This window comes from Pan troglodytes, chromosome 18 (genome assembly GCF_028858775.2).
Source record: "Pan troglodytes isolate AG18354 chromosome 18, NHGRI_mPanTro3-v2.0_pri, whole genome shotgun sequence".
Classification (NCBI taxonomy): Eukaryota; Metazoa; Chordata; class Mammalia; order Primates; family Hominidae; genus Pan; species Pan troglodytes.
In genome coordinates this window covers 56,769,183-56,787,182 of record NC_072416.2, presented here as the reverse complement: position 1 = coordinate 56,787,182, position 18,000 = coordinate 56,769,183, and the positions used below count along the sequence as shown (strand labels likewise).

Sequence of the window (18,000 nt, the reverse complement as noted above, 5' to 3'; positions counted from 1 at the left end):
TACCTTTTCTCTTGACTCGAGACTGGCACTGTGACTTTCCTTGGCCAATAAAATGCAGCAGAATGGATGCTATTTCTGGTCTTCTCCTTTAAGAAACCCAGCAGAGGCCAGGCATGCTGGCACATGCCTGTAATCCCAGCACTTTGGGAGGCCAAGGCATGCAGATCGCTTGCACACAGGAGTTGGAGACCAGGCTGGGCAGTGTAGCAAAACCCCATCTCTACAAAAATATAAAAATTACACAGGTGAAGTGGTATGCACCTGTAGTCCCAGCTACTCAGGAGACTGAGGTGGGAGGACTGCTTGAGCCCAGGTGTTCAAGGCTGCAGTGAGCCGAGATTGCACCACCGCACCCTAGCCTGGGTGACAGAGCAAGACCTTGTCTCTAAATAAATAAATAAAAAGCCCAGAAACCTCCACTTTCTCCCTGGTGAAGCCAGTCACCTTCCTGTAAAGAAGCTTGGACTAGACTACTGAATGATGAGACACTACAAAGAAAGAGAAAGACCACAGGGAAAAGTATTCAGGCACCAGATATATGAATGAAACCAAGTAGGATCTTCCAGTCAAGCCCAACTGCAAGCTGAATGCATCTGCGTAAGAGGCCACCAAGCAAGACATGCAGAAGAACCTCCCAGCTGAGCCCCAGCAGGCGAGACAACCCACAGATTTATGGGAAATCATAAATTATTGTATAGATAATTAAGCAATATTCATTCATTTTCTTTTCTATTAGATCATGCACTCCTTAAGGGCAAAGACCATATCAAATTATATCTGTATTGCCAATTCCTAGACAGAGATCTGAATAAAGTCATATATCAATATGCCAGTGGAGTAAGTCTGTGAGTAGCTAAGGCAGAGCATTTGAACACAAAGCTACTGAATGAACTATTTTGGTCTCTTTATGAAGATACTGTATATGCAAAATCAAATCCCAGTGTAGGAATACATTAATACAGTCTGACAACATAAGCAAGGGGACCCCCTTTAAAAACTCTAAACTCAACATCTTGGGCAAACAGGTCACTTCCAAAACAGCTTAGCTGCCTGCAACCTTCTAAGACAGAGGCAACCTGGGTAGCCTGAAGAGGGAAAGTACAGAATTTGGATTTATGGTACCAGGTTGAAATTGCAGAGGGAAACAGATGGGAAATAAAATGCTCTGTGAAGTTTACATTTTTCTATACATTCATTCAGTGATTGCTGCTCACCATCTGTCTTGGCTCTGTAAGTTGGGTCTTCATCAAGCATTGAAAGAGCTTCATTCTGTCACTATTGCAGAATGACACTGAATGTACCACTTCTAAAGATTATACCTGGTCTAGCAGAGCCCTGTCCCGTTAAGCCTGTTGCCCCATCCCCACATCACAAGACTAAAATGAAGGCATCTCTGGCAGCTTTGTTTCATTCTCAAGCTTCATCCTGAACCATCCCCCCTCTTGCTTTTTCTTTTTTCACCTCTTTTCCATTTAGAATCTGGCATGTGTCCTCAGACTATTACGGTACACCAGTGGTTCTCTTCACCAACCATAATGCCTAATTTTCCCGTTAATTTCCTACTTCTGGTTACTGTAAACAAAGTAAATCCCTCGTTCCCTACAGCTGGGCCACAATACCCAGGATAGGCCCTTGTAATCTCTGTGATCCCTGGATGTTCACATGAGCTCTTGACTGATGCCCGCTTCCTGCATGTTGATCAACATTTTACCTGGATCCTTTGGAAGGAAGGGAAACAAAAAGGATCAGCAATATGACCCTCTTAATTTCAGTAAATGCTAATAAAACCCAATAACAGGCCGGGCATGGTGGTTCACACCTGCAATCCCAACACTTTGGGAGGCTGAGGTGGGTGGATCACCCGAGGTCAGGAGTTTGAACCAGCCTGGCCAACATGGCAAAACCCCGTCTCTACTAAAAATACAAAAAGTTGTCTGGGTGCGGTGGCTCACGCCTGTAATCCCAGCACTTTGGGAGGCCGAGGCAGGCAGATCATGAGGTCAGGAGTTCAAGACCAGCCTGACCAATGTGGTGAAACCCCGTCTCTACTAAAAATACAAAAAAAATTAGCTGGGCGTGGTGGCACGTGCCTGTAGTCCCAGCTACTCGGGAGGCTGAGGCAGGAGAATCACTTGAACCCAGGAAGCGGAGGTTGCAGTGAGCCGACATCACGCCATTGCACTCCAGCCTGGACAACAGAGCCAGACTCCGTCTCAAAAAAAAAAAAAAAAAAATTAGCCAGGCCTGGTGGTGGGCACCTGTAATCCCAGCTACTTGGGAGGCTGAGGCAGGAGAATCGCTTGAGCCTAGGAGGCAGCGGTTGCAGTGAGCCGAGATCATACCACTGTACTCCAGCCTAGGTGACAGAGCAAGACTATGTTTAAAAAAAAGAAAGAAACAAAAAAGAAACAAAAACAATAACAGATGTTCTCTTCAGCTTTCACTCTCCGTTTTGCATCATGTGAAAAGTCATGCCCTCCCCAATAATTTTTGTTCAGTTCTAAGATCTTTATATTCTCATTGCCACTCCTTTCAGCAATTCCCTAACTCCATTGAATTCTGATTTGATTTTAGTTATGCCATATGTTCATTTACTGAGTCCTAAATATCTTTCTTATATCATCAAATATTTCTCAAGTTGGCCGGGCATGATGGCTTACACCTGTAATCCCAGCATTTTGGGAGGCCAAGGTGGGCGGATCACTTGACTACAGGATTTCAAGACCAGCCTCACCAACATGATGAAACCCTGTTTCTACTAAAAATACAAAAATTAGCCTGGCATGGTGGCGTATGCCTGTAGTCCCAACTACTCAGGAGGCTGAGGCAGGAGAATTGCTTGAACCCAGAAGGCAGAGGCTGCAATGAGCCAAGACTACGCCACTGCACTCCAGCCTGAGTGACAGAGCGAGACTCCGTCTCGATTAAAATATATATATATTTCTCAAGTCCTTCATATATGAATGGAACAAAACCCCATCACTGTTATCTAACACATAATGATCTAGTGCGGGGACAGAATAATGAACAGGTAATTAAACACTGTTAAATGCTCTGATTGCAAAAGTAGAGTATACTTCATTCTAGGGTGAGCTGAGAGGTTAGAAAAAGCTTCCCAGACAAGTAAGAAGCAGGGAATACCCAGATTCTTGCAACTCAAAATGTGGTCCATAAAAATAGATAAATCTACAATTATACTTGGAAATTTCAGTATCTCTCTCTCTCTCTCAAGAATTGATAGAACACTGGGCACAGTGGCTCACACCTGTCATCACAGCACATTTGAAGGCCGAGATGGGAGGATCACTTGTGCCCAGGAGTTCTTCACCAGCCTGGGCAACAAAGTGAGACCCCATCTCTATAAAAAATGTAAAAAGTAGCTGGACATAGTGGCATGAGCCTGTGGTCCCAGCTACTCCAAAGGCTGAGGCAAGCAGATCACTTGAGCCCAGGAGGTCGAGGCTGCAGTGAGCCATGTTCACACCACTGCACTCCAGTGCTTGGGTGACAGAGTTAGACCCTGTCTCAGAAAAAAAAAAAAAAAATGATATAACAAGTGGATAGGAAATCACCAAGGATATAGTAGACTTGACAACTACTAACCAACTTGACCTAGTTGACATTTATAAAACACTCGACCAAACAACAGCAGGATAAACATTCTTCTCAAATGCACAAAAAACAGTCACAAAAAAAAAATCCTACTCTGGGACAGAAATCGAGTCTCAATTATTTCAAAAGAATTCAAGGCATACAAAGTATATTCTCTGCCCACAAATTAATTAAATTGGAAATCAGTAACTGAAAGAGCTCTGGAAAAATCCCAAAATATTTGGAAACTAAATAGTACACATCTAAATAACCCACAGGTCAAAGATGAAATCAAAAGGGAAATTAGAAAGTTTTCCAAGCAGCATGAAAATGACAACACAAAGTATCAGAATTTATAAAGTGCCATAAAGCAATGCTAACAGAAATTAGTGCCTATATTAGAAAAGAAGAAAGGTCTCAAATCAATAACTTCAGCTTCCATCTTAGAAACTAGGATAAGAAGAAAAACTACCAATGTCCATCAATGATAGACTGGATTAAGAAAATGTGGCACATATACACCATGGAATACTATGCAGCCATAAAAAGGATGAGTTCATGTCCTTTGTAGGGACATGGATGAAGCTGGAAACCATCATTCTCAGAAAACCATCACAAGGACAAAAAACCAAACACCACATGTTCTCACTCATAGGTGGGAATTGAACAATGAGAACACTTGGACACGGGAAGGGGAACATCACACTCTGGGGACTGTTGTGGGGTGGGGGGAGTGGGGAGGGATAGCATTAGGAGATATACCTAATGTAAATGACGAGTTAATGGGTGCAGCACACCAACATGGCACATGTATACTTACGTAACAAACCTGCACGTTGTGCACATGTACCCTAGAACTTAAAGTATAATTAAAAAATAAAAAAGAAGAAAAACTAAACCTCAGTTAAGCAGAAGAAAAAGAATAATAAAGATCAAAGTGGAAATCAATGAAATGGAAAAGCAATAGAGAAAAACAATGAAACCAAAAGCTGGTCGTTTGAGAAGATTAATAAAATTAACAAATCTCTAGCCAGAATGACTAACACAAATCACTAATATCAGAAATAAATGAGTTACATCATTTAAATTTCTTCAGATATTAAAGATAAAAAGCAAATATAGTAAATAACTTTATGGCAACAAATTCAAAAACTTAGGTAAAACGAAAACAAAAAATCCTTATGGGACACAAATTACCAAAGCTCATTAAAGAAAAAATAAACTGAAAAGATCTATCTATAAAAGCAAGTGAAGTTATAATTTAAAACATCCCCACAAAGAAAACTCCAAGTCCAAATAGCTTCACGGGTATATTCCACCAAATATTTAAAGAAGAAATAATGCTAATTCAATACAAACTCCTCCAAAAATTAAAGAGAAGGGGATACTTTCCAACTTATTCTATGAGGCTAATAGTACTCTAACACTAAAATCCAGAAAGAAAGCATTACAAGGAAATACATAGATCAATAATCCTCTTGAACTTAGACATAAAAATTCTAAACAAAATTTTAGCCTGTCAAATGCTAAATTATATATATATATAAAGAATAGTATACCAGGGCCAAGTGAGATTTATTCAAAGAATGCAGGGTTAGTTTAACATTCAAAATTCAATCAATGTAATTTACTATATTAACTAAAGGAAAAAACATTATCTTAACAGATGAAGAGAAAGCACTTGCCAAAATCCAACATCCATTCCTGATAAAAACTCTTAGTGAACAAATAACAGGGAAGAACTTCCTCAACCTGGTAAAAGCCATTCACACACACAAACACATACACACATATACACACACACACACACACACACACAGCTAACATACTTAATAGGGAAAGACTTAAATGCTTTTCCCCTAAGATCAAGAACAAGTCAAGGATGTCCACTTCTATTTAACATCATACTGGAAGTTCTAGACAGTGCAATCAGGCAAGAAAAATAAAAGCCATCCAGATTGGAAAAGAAGTACATGGTCTTCTCACAGATAGCACAAAAACCTATATAGAAAAAAGTGAAATCATCCAAAAAGCTAGTAGAACTAATAAGTAATATAGAAAAGTTGTAGGATGCAATATCGATATACAAAAATCTAATATAGTTCTATATTAGCTACAAACAATTGGAAATATATATATATATATATATTTTTTTTTTTGAGATGGAATCTGGCTCTGTTGCCCAGGCTAGAATGCAATGACGTGATCTCGGCTCACTGCAACCTCCGCCTCCCATGTTCAAGCGATTCTCCTGCCTCAGCCTCCCAAGTAGCTGGGATTACAGGTGTCTGCCACCATGCCAGGCTAATTTTTGTATTTTTAGTAAAGACAGAGTTTCACCACGTTGGCCAGACTGGTCTTGAACCCCTGACCTCAAGTGATCCACTCGCCTCAGCCTCCAAAGTGCTGGGATTACAGGTGTGAGCCACCACGCCCGGCTGGGAAATAGAAAATTTTATAATACCACTTACAATAGCATTCTAAAATGTTAAATACTTAGAGATAAATCTTTTTTTAAAATGGGAAAAGACTCATACACTAAAAATAAAACGTTTAGAGAAATTTTAAAAGAATTAAATAAATGACAAAGTATACCTTGTTCATGGGTCAAAAGACTCAATATTGGTAAGGTGTCAATTCTTCCGCAAATTATAGATTCAAAATAATCCCAATCAAAACCCCAGCAGACTTTCTGCAGAAATTGACAAGGTGATTCTAGAATTCATATGCAAATGCTAAGGACCTAAAATAACCAAAACAATTCAGAAAAAGAAGAATGAAGTTGGAGAACTAACCTACCTAATTTCAAGAATTTTTTATGATTTTCTTTTTTTTTTTTTTCTTTCTTTCAGATAGAGTCTTGCTCTGTCATCCAGGCTGGAGTACAGTAGGGCAATCACAGCCTACTGCAGCCTTGAACTCCTGGGCTCCAGCAATCTTCCCATCTTGGCATCCCAAAGAACTGGGATTACAGGTATGAGCCACTGTGTCCAGTCAATAATTATTTAAAAGATACAATAATAAAAACAGCATGGCAGAGGCATAAAAATAGACAAACAGAATAAAGGATCCAGAAAAAAATTCACATATAATTAACGCTGATTTTTTACAAAGAAATATCAGGAATGCAGAAAGGATGGCTTTATTAACAAATGGTGTGAGTTAGGTGCAGTGGCTCATGTCCATAATCCCAGCACTCAGAGAAGCAGAGGCGAGAGAATGGCTTGAGGCCAGAAGTTCAAGGTCAGCCTGGGCAACACAGTGAGACCCCCCATCACTAAAAAAAATTCTTTTTTAAAAACCTACAACTATAAAAACTCTGGAAGATAACTAGGATATACTATCCTAGACATAGGCCCTGGCAAAGATTTCATGACAAAGATACCAAAAGCAATTGCAACAAAAACAAAAAATTGACAAATGGGACCTAATTACACTAAAGATCTTCTGCAAAGCAAAAGAAACTATCAACAGAATAAACAGACAACCTACAAAACAGGAGAAAATACTTGCAAACTATGCATCCAACAAATGTCTAATATCCAGAATCTATAAGGAATTTAAATCAATAAGCAAAACACAAACCACCCCATTAAAAAGTGGGCAAAGGACATGAACACTTTTCAAAAGAAGGCATACATGAGGCCAGGAGTTAGAGATCAACCTAGGCAACATAAGAGACCCCATGTCTTAAAAAAAAAAACAGAAAAATTAGCCAGGTGTGGTGGTGTGCACCTGTAGACCCAACTACTCAGGAAGCTGAAGTGGGAGGATTGCTTGAACCCAGGAGGCTGAGGCTACAGTAAGCCATGATCATGCCACCCCAGTCCAGCTTGGGCGACAGAGCGAGATCCTGTCACCAAAAAGAAAGAAAGAAAGAGAGAGAGAGAGAGAGATGTACACAAATCAGTAGCTCTGCTACACACCAATAGCGACCAAGATAAGAATCAAATCAAGAACTCAACGCCTTTTACAATAACTGCAAAAATAAAATAAAATACTTAGGAATATACCTAACCAAGGAGGTAAAAGACCTCTACAAGGAAAACGAGAAAACACTGCTGAAAGAAATTATAGGCGACACAAACAATGGAAACGCATCCCATGCTCATGGATGGGTAGAATCAATACTGTGAAAATGACCATACTGCCAAAAGCAATCTACAAATTCAGTGCAATTCCCATCAAAATACTAACATCATTTTTCATAGAATTAGTAAAAATAATCCTAAAATTCATATGAAATCAAAAAAGAGCCCAAATAGCTAAAGCAATTCTAAGAACAAAGAGCAAATCTGGAGACATCACATTACATGACTCTAAATTATACTACAAGCCTATAGTGACCAAAACAGCACACTACTGGTAGAAAATTAGACACATAGGCTGGGTGCAGTGGCTCGCACCTGTAATGCCAACACTTTAGGAGGCCAAGGTGGGAAGATTGTTTGAATCAGGAATTGGAGACCAGCCTGGGCAACACAGCAAGACCCCATTCTCTACAAAAAAGTACAAAAATTAGCCGGGTATGCTGGCACATGCCTGTGATCCCAGCTACTCAGAGGCTGAGGTGAGAAGATTGCACTTGAGCCTGGGAAGTCGAGGCTGTAGTGAGCCAAGATCATGCCACTGCACCTCAGCCTGGGCAACAGAGGCAGCCCTTCTCAAAAAAAAAAAAAAAAAAAAAAAAGACACATAGGTCAATGGAACAAAAGAGAGAACCCAGAAGTAAATCCACATACCTACGAACAACTGATATTTGACCAACCTCACAAAAATATACACTACACTGGGGAAAGGGCACCCTATTCAATAAATGGTTCTGGAAAAATTGAATTGCCATATGCAAAAGAATGAAACTGGACCCCTGTCTCTCACCATATACAAAAATTAACTCAAGATGGGTTAAAGACTTAAATGGTTTGGCTCTGGGTCCCCACCCAAATCTCATCTCAAATTGTAATCCCCACATGTCCAAGGGAGGGAAGTAATTTGATCATGGGGCAGTTTCCCCCATGCTGTTCTTCTGATACTGAGTTCTCACAAGATCTAATGGTTTTATAAGTGTCTGGCATTTCCCCTGCTTGCACTTCCCTTTCCTGTCGCCATGTGAAGAAGGTTCTTGCTTCCCCTTCGCCTTCCATCATGATTGTAAGTTTCCTGAGGCCTCCCCAGCCATGTAGAACTGTGAGTCAATTAAACCTCTTTCCTTTATAAATTATCCAGCAGCCTCGGGTATTTCTTTACAGCAGTATGAAAACGGACTAGTATAATGTAAGACCTGAAACTATTTAAAAGAAAAAAAAAACTAGAAGAAACCCTAGGAAAATATCTTCTGGACATTGGCCTAGGCAAAGAATTTATGACTAAGACCTCAAAAGAAAATACAAGAAAAACAAAAATAGACAAATGGGACTTAATTAAACCAAAAGTCTTCTGCACAGCAAGAGAAATAATCAATAGAGTAAACAAACAACCCAAAGAATGGGAGAAAATATTTACAAATTAGGCATCCAACAAAGGATTAATATCTAGAATGTACAAGGAACTCAACAAGAAAAAAAAACAAATAACCTCATCAAAAAGTGGACAAAGCACATGAACAGACATTTTTCAAAAGACATACAAGCGGCCAACAAACATATGAAAAATTTCTCAACATCACTAATCATCAGAGAAATACAAATTAAAACTACAATGAGATGCAATCTTACACCAATTGAATGGCCATTATTAAAAAGTCAAAAAAACAAAACCAACAGATGTTGGTGAGGATGTGGAGAAAAGGGAACACTTTTAAGTGTATAGGTATATAAGGGAATACTTATACACTGTTAGTGGGAATGTGAATTTGTACGATTTCTATGGAAAGCCATGCGGAGATTTCTTAAAGAGCTAAAAATAGAACTACCATTTGATCCAGCAATCCCACTACTAGGTATCTACCCAAAGAAAAACAAATCATTATATAAAAAAGACACCTGCACTCAGATGTTTATTGCACCATTATTCACAATAGTAAGGGATGGAATCAACCTAAGTGTCCATCAGCAGATGACTGGACAAAGAAAATATGATATATACATCAGAGAAAATTACTCATCCATGAAAAAGAATGAATTTATGTCTTGCAGCAACATGGATGGATCTGGAGGCCATTATCGTAAGTCAAATATCACGTTCTCACTTGTAAGTGGGAGTTAAACAATAAGTATACATGGACATACAGAGAAATAATAGACGGTGAAGACTCTAAAAGGTGAGAGGATGGGAGGAGGGTGACGAATGAGACTGTTCCTATTGGGTATAATGTACAGTATTCAGATGACGGGTACACTAAAAGCCCAGACTTCATTACTATGTGATATATCCATGTAACAAAACTGCACTTGTACCCCCTCAATCTATAAAAATAAAAATAAGAATGAAAGATATGATGAAGTATTTTAGATTTTGGATATTCTCAGATTTTGGAATATTTGCATATACATATGATATCCTTTGGATGAGACCCAAGTCTTAGCACTTATGTTTCATATACACTGTATACACATACCCTGTGGGTAATTTTATACAACATTTCTAATAATTTTGTTCATGAAACAAAGTTCATATGTTGAACCATCACAAAGCAAAGATGTGGCCGGGCACAGTGGCTCACACCTGTAATCCCAGCACTTTGGGAGGCCGAAGTGGGTGGATCGCCTCCGAGGTCAGGAGTTCGACACCAGCCTGGCCAGCATGGTGAAATCCCATCTCTACTAAAAATACAAAACTTAGTCAGGCATCGTGGCAGGCGCCTGTAATCCCAGCTACTGCAGAGGCTGAGGCAGGAGAATCGCTTGAGCCCGGGAAGGAGAGGTTGCAGTGAGCTGAGATCGTGCCATTGCACTCTAGCCTGGGCATCGCAACAAGACTCCATCTCAAAAAAATAAATAAATAAATAATTTTATATATATATATATATATATATATATATATATATAAAACAAATGTAGCACACTGAGGTAAGATGTTAGTAAGAGGGGAAGCCACATGTGTGGTATGTGGGATCTCTCTGTTCATGTACTATCTTCTCAATTATTCTGTAAATCTAAAACTGTTCTTAAAAAGCCTATTAAAAATTAAAAAAAAAAAACCACCTAACAATAAAACAAAACAGAAACAGAATCTCACTCTGTCACCCAGGTTGGAGTGCAGTGGTGCAATCTCCACCTCCTGGGTTGAAGCAATTCTCCTGCCTCAGCCTCCCGAGTAGCTGGGACTACAGGCATGTGCCACCACCCCCGGATAATTTTTGAATTTTTAGTAGAGACGGGGTTTGCCATGTTGGTCAGGCTGGTCTCAAACTCCTGATTTCAAGTGATCCACTGGCCTCGGCCTCTCAAAGTGCTGGGATTACAGGTGCACCATGCCCAGCCTGATTAAATATCTAAATTAAACATTTAAAGCCAGGCACAGTGGCTCATGCCTGTAATCCCAGCACTTTGGGAGGCTGAGGTGGGTGGATCAACTGAGGTCAGGAGTTCGAGACCAGCCTGACCAACATGGTGAAAGCCTATCTCTACTAAAAATAAAAAAACTGGCCGGGCATGGTTACATGGGCCTGTAATCCCAGCTACTCAGGAAGCTGAGGTAGGAGGGAAGCTGATGGAGGAGGATCGCTTGAACCCAGGAGGCGGAGGTTGCAGTGAGCCGAGATTGTGCCACTGCACTCAGCCTGGGTGACAGAGGGAGACTCCGTCTCAAAAAAAATAAATAATAAAAATAAATTTTAAAAAAATGAAAAGGAACCATTTATATTAGTTCCCTTTGGAGAGAGAAGATGTGAGAAGATGTTTTCTTCTTTTCGTTTTATCTTATGCCCTTACCAATTAACATATACCCATGTTAGAATTTCTAAATTTAAAAATGTAAACAGGAGAGTGGATTTGGACCTTTTTTGGTTCAGTAAGTATAGAAGTCTATGTTATAAAGATCTGGATTTTTTTCCCTAAGTAAACAATGTAGAGCAGAGTGAACGGGTTTATCAAGGGCTTGGATAGACGACCTTAAGTGGCTTGGCATTGTGTAAAGTTTCTATAAAGTTAAAAATAAATATGACAGGGCCGGGCACGGTGGCTCATGCCTATAATTCTAGTACTTTGGGAGGCCGAGGCAGGTGGATCAGAGGTCAGGAGTTTGAGATCAGCCTCGCCAACATGGTAAACCCCCGTCTCTACTAAAAAATACAAAAAAATTAGCCGGGTGTTGGGGTGGGCACCTGTAATCCCAACTACTCAAAAAGCTGAGGCAGGAGAATCGCTTGAACCCGGGAGGCAGAGGTTGCAATGAGCTGAGATCTCACCATTGCACTCCAGCCTGGGGGACAAAAGCAAAATCCCGTCTCAAAAAAAATAAAAATAAAAATAAACAAATAAACATGACATACATTTTACTCCAGAATACATCTACCTTTGTTCAGTTTATACATTTTTTTAAATTGCTTTCTTGTGCAATCACCTAATTCTCTTTGAAAAGCAGAATCTGGCCTGCTGAGAAGCCAGATAAAAGGCTCAGCCCTTGAAGCCAGCATTCTGCAGGAAGCATCCTGAGACTTCTACCACGAGATGGCAGCCGCTGCCTAGAGATGCTACAACCAGCCGAGGCCACCTCCGTAACACCTCGCAATAAGCTCACAGAATACTAGAGGGCCCTGAGAACTGTTGGTAGGGGCAGGGGCTGCATCCGAAAACATCTCCTGGTCAGGGGCCGTCCTCCCCATGCAACAACAGGTACACACTCCCGCCCTCATTCACTTCAAGGGTCCTGTTATCTTCCACACAGCTGTGCCTATTATACATACGCACACATACACATGCACATAACCACCCTGCACAAGATGTCCAAGCTGAGAAAACGCTCCTGAACTACCAGATCTCAAGGTTCAGAGGGATCTTGCATCTATCTGTTCCTTACTTCCTATTTTAAACACAGAAGTCACTGGAGATCGAGCACATTCAGTAACAGTTTTAGTGGCAGGACTTACCAGACCTCATTGTCAATCGGGGCGCCAGTCAATGGAGGATGAACTCCGCACATCCAGGAACTGGAGGAAACCACAACCCATGAAGAGCTGGTGTTGACTGAGCGCCGCTCACGCCAGGCTCTGCGACGTAACTTGATTCCCTTTTTCACTTCAGGAAACTGATTTTCAGCGCAGTAATCACCTCTCCATTGTCATACAATTACCTAGTGGTAGAAAAGAGATTCAAAGCCAAATGTGTCTAATTCCAAACCCCATTCTTTCTCCTGCTCCAGCATTTTCTAAAATACTGGAAAACCAAGAATGTCCAGTTATCTGAGAAGAATTTAGTGTCACTTGCAATTTTTCTTCTTTTTACCAATAATCCAGTCAAATTACACCAAGAATTTTGCCAAGTGCTAAATAGTAATTGTCCTACGAAAGACAAGCCATAGCTGAGTGGAACATCGAATTCTAGTCAACGTGAATTCTCAAAGGTATTGCATAAAATTGCGTTTTCTGTAATCACAATAGTGCCTAAAATGCCTCAACCCCACATATACTTTTTAAAAATTATATAAAAATTGCCACACTCTCAAAAAGGTTAATAAACTGTGCACTCTTAGGGGTTTTTTGTTGTTGTTGTTGTTTGGTTGTTTGTTTTTGAGACAGAATCTCGCTTTGTCGCTCAGGCTGAAGTGCAGTGGTGCGATCTCAGCTCACTGCAACCTCCACCTCCAAGGTTCAAGCAATTCTCATGCCTCAGCCTCCCAAGTAGCTGGGATTATAGGAGCCTGCCACCACCACACCCAGCTAATTTTTGTATTTTTAGTAGAGACAGAGTTTCACCATGTTGGTCCGGTTGGTCTCAAACTCCTAACCTCAAGCAATCCACCCACATCAGCCTCCCAAAGTGCTAGTGCTAGGATTACAGGCATGAGCCACCATGCCTGTAAAAAACGCCCGGCCAGGATTCCTTTTTCACATATGCTACTGCTGGCCACAGGCCATTATCATCAACACACCAATATGTGCTTGAGTTGTATTAATAAAAGGATAAAGTTCGAAACAATGGAAGTGATCATCTCACTCTACTTGCCTAGGTCAGACATCTCCTGTGGTGCTAAATTCTTTTTTATATTTTTTAATTTAATTTTTTTTAAACCAAACAAGCAGCAGCGATGTGGTTCTAAATTCTTATCATGACATTTTAATGTTTTGTCAGCCAGAGAAGAGAGATTAGGAGGGCAGGGGCTACAGACCAGATAGCCCCAGGTCCTCAGCTGTTTCTCATGCCATGGGCTAAATAAGAGATTATTAAAACACTAACACCTGTATTCAAATGGGCAGGGTTTTGTTTCTTTTTTTCTCCTGGCTCTAATGATCAGATACAGGCCTATGAATAGAAGGTACAGATAGAGTTTATCTCACCATAAGGTAGAGCACTGTCACACCCAACACTGTCTCACAATGAAATGGGTGGCCTGGTGAGGCCATCAATAAATATTTGATGAACTTGACAGCAGCAGGAGGCAGACAAATCCCTAGGCAGACATGAGCAGGTCCCCAGTGAAAACCGACCTTCAAACCAAAGACAGTCTAAAGCTTGAAAATCAAGGTACAAGTCCCAGGTAAATCCATAGATGAGATTGAGAACCTCTTCCTGTTTGGCATGCTTTCCTCTGCTTGATCCCCACACTTTACTTATTTTACATATACCTACCCTTCCCTAGTTGGTTTTATATACACTGTCGTGCCCACCCTTGGTTGGTACCTTTGTTTTAGCCTTTTCTGCACAATCACAAACCATCAGCGTGCACTCCCCATTCTGAGCCCATAAAAGTCCCAGACCCAGCCACACTTAGAAAGAAGCCACCCGACTTTGGGTGGAGGACCACCCTCGCATCCCCTCTCCATTGACAGCTGTTAAGTCACTCAGTAAAATTCTTCTCCACCCTCCTCACCCTTCAATTGTCAGCATAACCTCATTCTTCTTGGATGCAGGACAAGAATTTGGGACCCACTGAACGTGGGTACAAAGAAGGCTGCAACACCATGACCCTCCACACTCTGCTGGCGGAGAGCAGCTGCCCTGAGGGGAAGCAGGGGCAGGGCAGAGCCAGCCCCAGAGCTGCTGGCCGGAGCAGGACGACAGGACTGACAGAGCTATTAACACGCCACCACCTGTCAGGCTGTGGACGGCCAGACCAAAAGAGCTATTAGATTGCTGTAACACCCCCTCTGGGGCTTCCGGGTCTCAGGCACCCCTGCTTGGGCGCCACTGTGTTCCCCTCAGTGCGACACACCTGGTCCAGCTGCAAGACCCACATGGAGCCTGCTCCTGTGCCAGCACTTGGAACAGCCAGCCAGATCCTACACTTGCTGGCTCACAGATCCACTTCTGCCAGGAGCTGAGCACGCAGTTGCAGCAGCCATGGGATTGTGCCAGAGTGCAAGCCAGGTGTGGCCTGGTGGGCTGAGTAGATGGGGCATCTCCTACAGCAATCCCAGGCCCAAGTAAGGCCTGAACGAGGGTGTCACCACCAGAGGTCTCTGGCTGGCAGAGTGTCCAAGAAAAATCCTGCATCAAACTGATGAAATCCATAAACAGAATACCATTCTATAATATATATGTGATGTGCTATGCCAGGTTCTAGGTGCACAGAAAATATAGGTGGGCTCTGTCTCTGCCCTCACAAGCCTTCACAGAGAGAACAGACAAGAAAAAAATGGGGAATTATCATTATAAAGTAAGAAACGTATTCTAATAAGAACTGTCTTAAGAAGCCCATCAAAAAAGCACTTAACTCTGTCTCTGGGTAGTTCAGGGAAGGCAGAGGAGGATTCCCAAAGGTTACCTAATTTGAGACCTAAACAGTAACTGGGAATCAATTGAATAAAAGAGATAGAATGAGAGGATTTTCCCCCTAAAAACAGTGTTCCTGGCCGGACACGGTGGCTCACATCTGTAACCCCAGCACTTTGGGAGGCTGAGACAAGTGGATCACCTGAGGTCAGGAGTTCAAAACCAGCCTGACCAACATGGTGAAACCCGTCTCTACTAAAAATACGAAAATTAGCCAGGTGTGGTGTTGGGCACCTGTAATCCCAGCTACTCAGGAGGCTGAGACAGGAGAATCAGTAGAACCTGGGAGGCGGAGGTTGCAGTGAGCTGAGATCATGCCACTGCACTCCAGCCTGGGGAACAGAGTGAGACTCCATCTTTAAAAAATAAATTGTTCCTTCCCAGTTTTCTAGCACCTCCTTCAAAGATGGAGTCTCTGTCACCCAGGCTGGATTGCAGTGGCACAATCTCTGCTCACTGCAGTTTCTGCCTCTGGGGTTCAAGGGATTCTCCTGCCTCAGCCTCCCAAGTAGCTGGGATTACCAGAACACGCCACTACGCCCGCCTAATTTTTGTATTTTTAGTAGAGACAGGGTTTCACCATGTTGGTCAGGCTGATCTCAAACTCCTGACCTCAGGTGATCCACCCGCCTCAGCCTCCCAAAGTGCTGGGATTACAGGTGGGAGCCACCACACCTGGCCGTCTTCTTTAATAATTAAAACATCCACAAGAACCTTCGTTTAAGGTTACATGGAATTATGTGAAAGGGTTTACTGAAGTTGAAATTCACAAAAGCAAGGAGAGAGCTAGCCCTGGGCCTGGAAGTGGGCCAGACACCGTAGGTTAGATTAAGGCAGGAGAATAGCTTCCAGTTTGAAGTTAAAGTTTCTTCTTACTTTCACGGCTCTTTCAGGTGCTTAGTGTGAGACATAGCAGCAAGTGCTAAGAGGCCCTATTTGCTCATTTCTGTTTGAAACCCCGACTCTGATAAAATACAGCTCTCAGGAAGAATGTCTTGAAGTCAGAAGAGGACAGAGCGCACAGCCTCCCACATCTCTCGCCTGAGTCAATACATTCCTTAAAAGATCAATTGAGGCCAGGTGCAGCAGCTCATGCCTGTAATCCCAATACTTTGGGAGGCCAAGTCAGGAGAATTGTGGGACCAGGAGTTAGAGATCAGCCTGGGCAACATAGCAAGACCCATTCTCAAAAATCTTTTTTTTTTTTTATTTTTAAGGTAAATGATCCTTGCCTTGCCTTTTCTTACACATAAGATAATGTCCAGTAGGGTTAGTGGTTATGCTTCTGTAAGCTACAACCAGTTTTTTTGTTGTTGTTGTTGTTTTGTTTTGTTTTTTTTGAGACGGAGTGCTCTGTCGCCAGGCTGGAGTGCAGTCTTGGCTCACTGCAACCTCTGCCTCCAGGGTTCAAGCGATTCTCCTGCCTCAGCCTCCCAAGTAGCTGGGACTACAGGAGTGCACCACCACATCCAGCTAATGTTTGTATTTTTAGTAGAGATGGGGTTTTGCCATGTTGGCCAGGCTGGTCTCAAACTCCTGACCTCAGGTGATCCACCTGCCTCGACCTCCTAAAGTGCTGGGATTACAGGCATGGGCCACTGTGCCTGGCCTGGATGTGATTTTACACATACTGAACCTCTGCCACCTGTGTACGAGCAGTGGGCACTTCCGGAACAGTCTGATAGGACATCTCTAACAGGCCACTCCCAGGCTGTAGGCTTCGGTTTCTAATCCTCAGACTTCTAAATAAAACTATCTTTAATTCTTTAAAAGCTTGATGTTTTCCCTTTAACTAACATTAGCATGATTTAAACAGAACTATTTGGAGGAATTAAGTACTGTGAATTTGTATACTGGTTTGTTTCTCCAAATTGTGGTTAGGAGGGCAGAGCACAAATCCTAACTATTGGTCAGGTGCAGTGGCTCACGCCTGTAATCCCAGCACTTTGGAAAGGAGAGGGATCACTTGTGCCCAGGAGTTCGAGGCCAGCCTGGGCAACATGGCAAAACCTCGTCTCTACCAAAATACAAAAATTAGCCAGTCTCCTAACCCAATCCTCTAAATAAACATTTAAAAATAAAACTAAAAAAAAAAAATCCTTACTATTGAGCACAGAGAATCTCTCCCCAGTAAAGCCTCAAGTCTTGATTTTGAAGTCAATGACTGCACCCCTCTCCCTGCTCTCCATACTCTGCAAGCTCAGGCCTGGGGTTTGTCTGAATCCCCTCAGTGAGCCATGATCGTGCCACTGCTCTCCAGCCTGGGTGACACAGCAAGATCCCTGTTTCAAAAAAAAAAAAAAAAAAAAAAAAGGCCGGATGTGGTGGCTCACGCCTGTAATCCCAGCACTTTCAGAGGCCAAGGTGGGTGGATTGCCTAAGGTCAGGAGTTCGACACCAGCCTGGCCAACATGGTGAAACCCATCTCTACTAAAAATACAAAAATGAGCCAGGCATGTTGGCAGGCACCTAGAATCCCAGCTGCTCGGGAGGCTGAAGCAGCAGAATCTCTTGAACCTGGGAGGCAGAGGTTGCAGTG

At 42.1% G+C, this 18,000-nt stretch overlaps 1 long non-coding RNA gene across 2 annotated transcripts in view; it reads right to left on the bottom strand.

Moving 5' to 3' along the window:
* LOC107968867 (uncharacterized) overlaps positions 1-18,000 on the bottom strand; it is a 443,383-nt gene that overhangs the window by 424,209 nt on the left and 1,174 nt on the right. For both annotated transcript variants that reach the window (XR_002939988.3, XR_010152359.1), the window contains exon 2: positions 12,620-12,822. This is a non-coding gene — a long non-coding RNA (uncharacterized LOC107968867). The remainder of the gene's footprint in view (positions 1-12,619; positions 12,823-18,000) is intronic.